Source organism: Lolium perenne, chromosome 2, assembly GCF_019359855.2.
Source record: "Lolium perenne isolate Kyuss_39 chromosome 2, Kyuss_2.0, whole genome shotgun sequence".
NCBI lineage: Eukaryota > Viridiplantae > Streptophyta > Magnoliopsida > Poales > Poaceae > Lolium > Lolium perenne.
In genome coordinates, this window is record NC_067245.2 from 223,198,676 (window position 1) to 223,208,789 (window position 10,114).

The following is a 10,114-nucleotide window of genomic DNA, read 5'->3' on the forward strand; positions in this document are numbered from 1 at the left end:
TTCGCCTGAAGAATTAGTCTTCACTTTTAAACAAGGGGATGAGGAGAGTTTTAAGGATGCTTGGTCTAGAATTTTTACTTCTTATCGTAAAACTGAACCTCAAATGACTCTAAGTTTGCTCCTTAGTAATTTTTATTTTGGTCTTATGGTTCGCTATAGATATGCTTTGGATACTTTAGTAGGAGGAGATTTCCTTCATTGCAATGGGGATCAAGCTTTTAATGCCATAAAGAAGTTGGTTGCATCACATGATTCAGCTAATAACTTTGATTCAGCCCTCACTAGCATATATAGTAGATTAAACAATCTCGAGATAAGTACATCTCGCTTGGATGATAACTATTGCCACGTTCGTAATCATCTTGAACAAGTTTTAGTGAACTCTAAACTTTCATTGTGGGATCCTACTGTTAAAATTGTTATCGGTGATCGAACTCTCCATGCCTACTGTGATATTATGTATGAATTTTGCCTTATGCCTGAAAGTATTTATAAATCTTTGAAACTTTGGGGAGTCGATGAAGGAGGAGAAGAAATAACTCTCATTGATAACTCTACTATAATTCCTAAGGGAATAGCCGCAGGTGTGCATACAACCATTCTTGGAAGAACAATATCCATTGATTATCTTGTTGTTGAAACAGGAAAACTCACACTCGGAAGATCCCTGCTGAAACTATTGGGAGCAGTCATTGATGTTGGAGAAGGCACTCTGAAATTCACCTCTATACCGGGGGGAAATCATATATTTCCTAAACCAAAGGGAAAGAAAAACAATAAGAAAGGTAAGGGTAAAGCCCAAGTTAAGGTTGACGCACCGTCTCTTGACAATACTTGATACACACTTTCTGCGCCTAGCTGAAAGGCGTTAAAGAAAAGCGCTTATGGGAGACAACCCATGTTTTTACCTACAGTACTTTGTTTTTATTTTGTGTCTTGGAAGTTGTTTACTACTGTAGCAACCTCTCCTTATCTTAGTTTAGTGTTTTGTTGTACCAAGTAAAGCCGTTGATAGAAAAGTAAGTACTAGATTTGGATTACTGCGCAGTTCCAGATTTCTTTGCTGTCACGAATCTGGGTCCACCTCCCTGTAGGTAACTCATAAAATTAAGCCAATTTACGTGCATGATCCTCAGATATGTACGCAACTTTCATTCAATTTGAGCATTTTCATTTGAGCAAGTATGGTGCCATTTTAAAATTCGTCAATACGAACTGTTCTGTTTTGACAGATTCTGCCTTTTATTTCGCATTGCCTCTTTTGCTATGATGGATGAATTTCTTTGATCCACTAATGTCCAGTAGCATTATGCAATGTCCAGAAGTGTTAAGAATGATTGTGTCACCTCTGAATATGTTAATTTTTATTGTGCACTAACCCTCTAATGAGTTGTTTCGAGTTTGGTGTGGAGGAAGTTTTCAAGGATCAAGAGAGGAGTATGATGCAACATGATCAAGGAGAGTGAAAGCTCTAAGCTTGGGGATGCCCCGGTGGTTCACCCCTGCATATATTAAGAAGACTCAAGCGTCTAAGCTTGGGGATGCCCAAGGCATCCCCTTCTTCATCGACAACATTATCAGGTTCCTCCCCTGAAACTATATTTTTATTCCATCACATCTTATGTGCTTTGCTTGGAGCGTCGGTTTGTTTTTGTTTTTGTTTTGTTTGAATAAAATGGATCCTAGCATTCACTTTATGGGAAAGAGACACGCTCCGCTGTAGCATATGGACAAGTATGTCCTTGGTTTCTACTCATATTATTCATGGCGAAGTTTCTCCTTCGTTAAATTGTTATATGGTTGGAATTGGAAAATGATACATGTAGTAATTGCTATAAATGTCTTGGGTAATGTGATACTTGGCAATTGTTGTGTTCATGATTAAGCTCTTGCATCATATGCTTTGCACCTATTAATGAAGAAATACATAGAGCATGCTATAATTTGGTTTGCATATTTGGTTTCTCTAAGGTCTAGATAATTTCTAGTATTGAGTTTGAACAACAAGGAAGACGGTGTAGAGTCTTATAATGTTTTCAATATGTCTTTTATGTGAGTTTTGCTGCACCGGTTCATCCTTGTGTTTGTTTCAAATAAGCCTTGCTAGCCTAAACCTTGTATCGAGAGGGAATACTTCTCATGCATCCAAAATACTTGAGCCAACCACTATGCCATTTGTGTCCACCATACCTACCTACTACATGGTATTTTCCGCCATTCCAAAGTAAATTGCTTGAGTGCTACCTTTAAAATTCCATCATTCACCTTTGCAATATATAGCTCATGGGACAAATAGCTTAAAAACTATTGTGGTATTGAATATGTAATTATGCACTTTATCTCTTATTAAGTTGCTTGTTGTGCGATAACCATGTTCACTGGGGACGCCATCAACTATTCATTGTTGAATTTCATGTGAGTTGCTATGCATGTCCGTCTTGTCTGAAGTAAGAGAGATCTACCACCTTATGGTTAAGCATGCATAATGTTAGAGAAGAACATTGGGCCGCTAACTAAAGCCATGATCCATGGTGGAAGTTTCAGTTTTGGACATATATCCTCAATCTCAAATGAGAAAATTATTAATTGTTGCTACATGCTTATGCATAAAAGAGGAGTCCATTATCTGTTGTCTATGTTGTCCCGGTATGGATGTCTAAGTTGAAGAATAATCAATAGCGAGAAATCCAATGCGAGCTTTCTCCTTAGACCTTTGTACAGGCGGCATAGAGGTACCCCTTTGTGACACTTGGTAAAAACATGTGCATTGTGATGATCCGGTAGTCCAAGCTAATTAGGACAAGGTGCGGGCACTATTAGTATACTATGCATGAGGCTTGCAACTTATAAGATATAATTTACATGATACATATGCTTTATTACTACCGTTGACAAAATTGTTTCATGTTTTCAAAATCAAAGCTCTAGCTCAAATATAGCAATCGATGCTTTTCCTCTATGGAGGACCATTCTTTTACTTTCAATGTTGAGTCAGTTCACCTATTTCTCTCCACCTCAAGAAGCAAACATTTGTGTGAACTGTGCATTGATTCCTACATACTTGCTTATTGCACTTATTATATTACTCTATGTTGACAATATCCATGAGATATACATGTTATAAGTTGAAAGCAACCGCTGAAACTTAATCTTCTTTTGTGTTGCTTCAATGCCTTTACTTTGAATTATTGCTTTATGAGTTAACTCTTATGCAAGACTTAATTGATGCTTGTCTTGAAGTGCTATTCATGAAAAGTCTTTGCTATATGATTCACTTGTTTACTCATGTCATATACATTGTTTTGATCACTGCATTCACTACATATGCTTTACAAATAGTATGATCAAGATTATGATGGCATGTCACTCCAGAAATTATCTGTGTTATCGTTTTACCTGCTCGGGACGAGCAGAACTAAGCTTGGGGATGCTGATACGTCTCCGACGTATCGATAATTTCTTATGTTCCATGCCACATTATTGATGTTATCTACATGTTTTATGCACACTTTATGTCATATTCGTGTATTTTTTGGAACTAACCTATTAACAAGATGCCGAAGTGCCGATTGTCAAGTCTGCTGTTTTTGGTTTCAGAAATCCTAGTAAGGAAATATTCTCGGAATTGGACGAAATCAACGCCCAGGGGCCTATTTTGCCACAAAGCTTCCAGAAGTCCGAAGACGAAACGAAGTGGGGCCACAGGGTGCCCAAACCCTAGGGCGGCGCGGCCCCCCTTGGCCGCGCCGGCCTATGGTGTGGGGCCCCTGTGCCCCCTCCTGACTTGCCCTTCCGCCTACTTAAAGCCTCCGTGACGAAACCCCAGGACCGAGAGCCACGATACGGAAAACCTTCCAGAGACGCCACCAACGCCGATCCCATCTCGGGGGATCCAGGAGATCGCCTCCGGCACCCTGCCGGAGAGGGGAATCATCTCCCGGAGGACTCTACGCCGCCATGGTCGCCTCCGGAGTGATGTGTGAGTAGTCTACCCCTGGACTATGGGTCCATAGCAGTAGCTAGATGGTTGTCTTCTCCCCATTGTGCTATCATTGTCGGATCTTGTGAGCTGCCTAACATGATCAAGATCATCTATCTGTAATTCTATATGTTGCGTTTGTTGGGATCCGATGAATAGAGAATACTTGTTATGTTGATTATCAAAGTTATATCTATGTGTTGTTTATGATCTTGCATGCTCTCCGTTACTAGTAGATGCTCTGGCCAAGTAGATGCTTGTAACTCCAAGAGGGAGTATTTATGCTCGATAGTGGGTTCATGCCTGCATTGACACCGGGACAGGATGTAAAGTTCTAAGGTTGTGTTGTGCTGTTGCCACTAGGGATAAAACATTGATGCTATGTCTAAGGATGTAGTTGTTGATTACATTACGCACCATACTTAATGCAATTGTCTGTTGCTTTGCAACTTAATACTGGAGGGGGTTCGGATGATAACCTGAAGGTGGACTTTTTAGGCATAGATGCAGTTGGATGGCGGTCTATGTACTTTGTCGTAATGCCCAATTAAATCTCACTATACTCATCATGATATGTATGTGCATGGTCATGCTCTCTTTATTTGTCAATTGCCCAACTGTAATTTGTTCACCCAACATGCTGTTTATCTTATGGGAGAGACACCTCTAGTGAACTGTGGACCCCGGTCCAATTCTCTTTACTGAAATTCAATCTACTGCAAGACTGGTTGACTGTTTTCTGCAAACAATCATCTTCCACACAATACGGTTAATCCTTTGTTACAGCAAGCCGGTGAGATTGACAACCTCACTGTTTCGTTGGGACAAAGTACTTTGGTTGTGTTGTGCAGGTTCCACGTTGGCGCCGGAATCCCTGGTGTTGCGCCGCACTACATCCCGCCGCCATCAACCTTCAACGTGCTTCTTGGCTCCTCCTGGTTCGATAAACCTTGGTTTCTTTCTGAGGGAAAACTTGCTGCTGTGCGCATCATACCTTCCTCTTGGGGTTCCCAACGAACGTGTGAGTTACACGCCATCAGTGTCTTGGGCCTTAGAACCATCTGGCGCGTTCACGACTAGCTCGTTCTATGTTCGCCTGGCGCAAGGGGCGGTCACCGCATCATTCAAAGACGTTTGGCGGACCACGGTGCCACCTAAGATCAAGGTGTTCCTCTGGCAGCTTATTAGGGGGCGGCTGCCCTCGGGGGAGCAGCTGCTCAAGCGGCACGGCCCTTCTAATGGCTTGTGTGCGCTGTGCGGAGCCTGGGAGGACTGCAATCACATTTTCTTCACCTGCCCAACGGCGAGACTGATGTGGGCCGGGGTGAGGGATCTCCTGTCGTGCAATTGGAACCCAGCCGGGGCCGGGGATTTCATTGCACTTGCTCAGGGCTTGATTGGTCTGGTTCACGTTTGCGGCGCAATGCTGGACGCTATGGAACATACGCAATAAGCTAGCTATCGAAGGAAAGTTCATCGGCAACCCGGCTGACGTATTCTATCAAATGTCTATCCATATGCAGTGTTGGAGGGTTCTGGTCAGACAGAGGGACAGGGACTTACTGGACCTGGCGGTGGGAGACGTCAGGAGGCTCTACGCGCGTACGCGGTCTGAGAGGACATGAGGTCTACATCTACACCTTGAGCGGCTACATGGAGCGTTCACGCTATCAGGAGATCCGTGGTGTGTTTTAGGCCATGTCGTGTGGAGTGGGGACTCTGTATGGAATTGTATGCGAACTTATGTTTCTGTGTGTGTGGGTGGCGGTGTGTTGTATCGAACCTTTAACTTGTGTGGCTTTATCTATAAAGCTGGGCCGATGGGCCTTCTATTTAAAAGAACGCTAATCCTTGGCGTATTCTTCCCCTGCAATGGCAGCCAGGGTGCCCTCCATCGGGGCAAGACCCGGTTGAGTGCCACCCGGTGCTCCAGCGTACAGCCGCCATCCTCCTCATCGAGCGTGAAGGAGCTGAGCACGAACGGCTACCGCTGAGACACCTCGGCGTACCGCAGCATCCCCTCGCTGACCCCATGCGCCGGTGCTTGACCAGCCAGGACCGGTCCATAGGGCTCAGGTTCAAGATACTTTTACGTACTTATTATATTTTTACGGATTTGTTAATTCTCATTGGAGACTAAAAATTAGCGTAGGATCAGATTTTCTAACTGTTGATTATGCGCGGAGATTGGTGCGACTTTGGTTATTTGCTTTTCTTTGCATTGTTTCGCATGGGCATCAAACAATTATGGGCCGGCCAAGAAAATCACAGGCGTGGAAAAGAATGTGGCAGGCAAGTTTCGATCCCACATCCCGCAACCTCCAGCAAACGTCCTGACTACTCAAGCCACCTCACCGAATACCTTATAGTTGATGAAAATTCATCATGATGTCTCGCTTTTTTTTCATGCTTTTTTTGCTTCTTTTTTTTCATTTTGTGTAAAATATATGAAGTTTGTTGTGATGGAGCAATGAAACTTTTTTTGCAAGTGAAGTTGCAACTTAGAATTTTTTTTTTTGTAGTTGCATGTGAAGTTGCAACTGAACGTTTTTATTGCAGTTGAAAGTGGAGTTATAACTGAGTTTTTTTTGCAGTTGTAAGTGGAGTTACAACTGAGATTTTTCTAGTTTCAATCGAGATTTTCTCTAGTTGCAATCGAGATTTTTTCAGTGGCAAGTGTAGTTGCAACTAAGACTTTTTCAGTTACAAGTGTGGTTGCAACTAGAATTTTCTCCGGTTGCAAGTGTAGTTGCAACAAGTGTAGTTGCAACTGAGATTTTTTCGGTTGCAAGAGTGGTTGCAACTGAGACTTTCTTCAGTTTCAATTCTGGTTGCAACTTAGAATTTTTCCAGTTGGAAGTATGGTTGCAACTGAGTTTTGCTTGTGTGTCTTGACGCGCGCAGCGGCGCAGCGCCGGAATGAGGACGCCTGTGCGCAGCGCCGATTCCCATCCGTGCCCCACGGTGAAGCGCCTCGACCAGCTGTATGCACAACCAAGCCACTTCAACGACAAGCCGTATGTGGGCAGAAACATCAGGGCCAGATATGCATGATTTTGGCCTGCACCAATGAAACGAGCCACATGCAGGTAATACGTGTATACCCCGTAAATGCTCTTGGTATGCAGCAGATCGATCAGCTTCTACCATGGTCGCGCCATGACGACGATACGTGCGCGTCGTCTGGTTGTTGGCCTACTGCGAGCCAAGGACTCCAGGGACTTCAGGTGTTGATCTACACCAACAAGCTACAACCGTACATGCAGGACTACACGTCTACACCGGCACCAGGGACATCACCGATCCGAACCACGACAAGGTCCGTTTAATTTGGCCGTTCCCCTTTCTCCCGTCCACAGGAAAGGCGAACTTTTGGGTGACCCGAGTCTCCCCACCTCGCTCGCCGTCGATCCGTGGATTCCTCCGCCTCCGGCGGCCGCTACGGCGGCGGGAGGTAGGGGAATCCACGGATCTAGGCCTGTACATAGTGTAGGGGTAGGTTTGGAGCTGGCCGGTGGCGTCTTGGAGGCGGAGATGTCGTCGGCTGGTGTTTGGTTTGCAGGTGGCGGATCTCCTCTCCGGAGTCGACGTTCTGTGGAGCTTCGACGCCGATCCGTCGTCAACCTCGTCCTCGCTCCTCTGTGGAGGTGTCGTGGGCGTCTTCCCCGTGTTAAGCTCCGAGGGCGGCGGAGTTTGCAGGTCAAGATCTTGAAGAAGAAGATGAGGCGCATCGGACCGATTGCGGCGGCGCTCGACGGTGTAGGTCCTTTGGGGCCGGCGCTCGGCGACTTCCCGCTCGCCTGGGGACTGCCTCCGATCCAAGGCATCGAGGGGGGCAGCGGCGGCGGCGCGCCACCGACGGCAACGGCGTGTCGATGACGTGGTCAACTTGCAGAAGGACGAAGCTGTAATTTTGTGTTTGTTGGGGTTCTTTCTGTAATATCTCCGGTGTAATTCGTCTTCTTGTTTCCGCAAAAAAAAAAAAGAACCACGACAACAAACAAGCTGTATGACTACACCAGGGTACGGGCCAAGATCTTCGGCGAGCACATATACGAGAAACGACATCGACATGCACCATCTGCACGCCAGGCCGGTGTGGAATAAGATGTAGTTCATCACCGACTTTTCCGACAGCAGGACATTGACACCATCGTCGCTTGGAGGGATGTCTTCAAGTGACACACCATCGTCGACAAAGAGGGCTGCTCCCCTAAACGAAGTTGAAGGGTCATAGTTGGTTTTTTTTCCTATGTTGGGTCAACCGAAACCCATATCCCGCCCATGTATACCCGTTCGTATTGATACGGTATGTCACTAGTGGAAAACGGGCATTTAGCACCGGTTGGTAAGGGGCTTATTTACCGGTTGCCCAACCGGTGCTAAAGGCCCTCCCCTTTAGCACTGATTCAGTTACGAACCGGTGCTAAAGGGGCACCACATGGCGGCTGCAGAGCGCCTGAGCAAGAGGACCTTTAGCACCGGTTCGTAATTGAACCGGTGCTAAAGGGTCTGTCGCGGCAGGAAAACGTCCCAAAACGCTACCACGGTAGAACCCCGCTACCGGTGCCTTTTTTATATCCAATTTTTTTCGAATTATTTTCCACTCCCTCTTTTTTTCTTTTTTTAGTATTTTTAATATTTTAGTTATTTCACAAGTTTAGTCTCTAACTACACTTATCTCTAGTAAAATTACTTACTTGTGGTCAAACATCCCGCTCGGTCACCCATCCTCCCACTACTCCAAAGACAAGACGCTTAACTTCCGTGTTACTTCCGAGTGCGCCTCCAAGTGCTTCGTGCTAAAGGGGCACCACGTGGCGACTGCAGAGCGCCCGAGCACGAGGACCTTTAGCAAAAACTAAAATATTCCTGCTTTCATATTTTAATTTGGAACTTTCAGAATCTAAAAATTGTCTAACCGGGTAAACCCAGGTGAATTTGGATGTAATTGTTTCCCACGATCATTTTAATATATTATACGTTTTTCCGACGTCGTATGCAAAAGTTAATGCCATTTTATCTTTTTCTAAACTTTTTTTGCAAAAAAAATTAAGATTTGTTAATTTTTCCCAATAGTAGGTTACATAACATATAGGAACCTCAAATGTTTTTCTTTTTGAATTTTCTATCATTTTATTTTCTATTTTACAGAGTTAAAAAAGGCGACCCACGGGGAGGAGGGGGGTTGGAGGTGCGTGGGGAGCAGAAAAACCTTTAGCACCGGTCCATGCCACGAACTGGTGCTAAAGGATTGGCGTCAGTGCTAGAACTCTGGCCTCTCAAACCGGCGCTAATGCACCCTTTAGTCTGGGTTCGTATCTGGTTCAGTACTAATGCTCTTTGGATATGCCCATATACGCCACCGAATTTTGACTTTCTGTGACGCATGTGGCAGATGCGCCACAGAATTTCCTTCGCCCATGTGCAGTGCTGGACCCCGCGTGGGCCCGATGGAGATTCTGTGGCGCATTCGTCCACATGCACCACAGAAATGCAAAGTTCTGTGGGCACTAGTCCTACATGGGCCACAGAAATTAGAAATTGATCTGATGCATATTTTTTATGGGTCACATAAATAATTTTTGTGGAGCATATTTTTTGCGTGCATCACAGAATACATTTCTACCTATAATGGTTTTCCTACTAGTGAGTCTCTTAAAACGGTTTTTAAATAAAACAATCCGAGGAGGGAGCCGGCTCTAATAATTTTCGAGACAGCTCACAAATCTTGACCGTCTGAGGTAATTGAGCAGAGCCATTTTGTTTTGTTTTCACGGTAAACCGGCTCGAGGAGCCGTCTCTAAGTAGCGAGTTTGTACTAGCTTAGTGACACATATGAGATTTTCGAAAATCATGTAAATCCCAAAGGCCATGTATAGTAGCCCATGTGAGATGCAATAGAAGTTGGTGTAGCTCACGTGTGAGTGGCAAGAGGTGGGAGTGCAAAGTTTAGTCCCACACGGAAAATTGGGTAGCAAATGGACCACCTGATGCGGGCTGAGCCCGTGTGGGTTGCCCGATCTCACGAATTGACCCGGGGGAGTGTGATTGCGGAGGGGGATTCGCGGGGAAGTGGATGAAAGCGAAGAACACGATACAAACGCACGCACACACACAAATCGGTTATCCTCG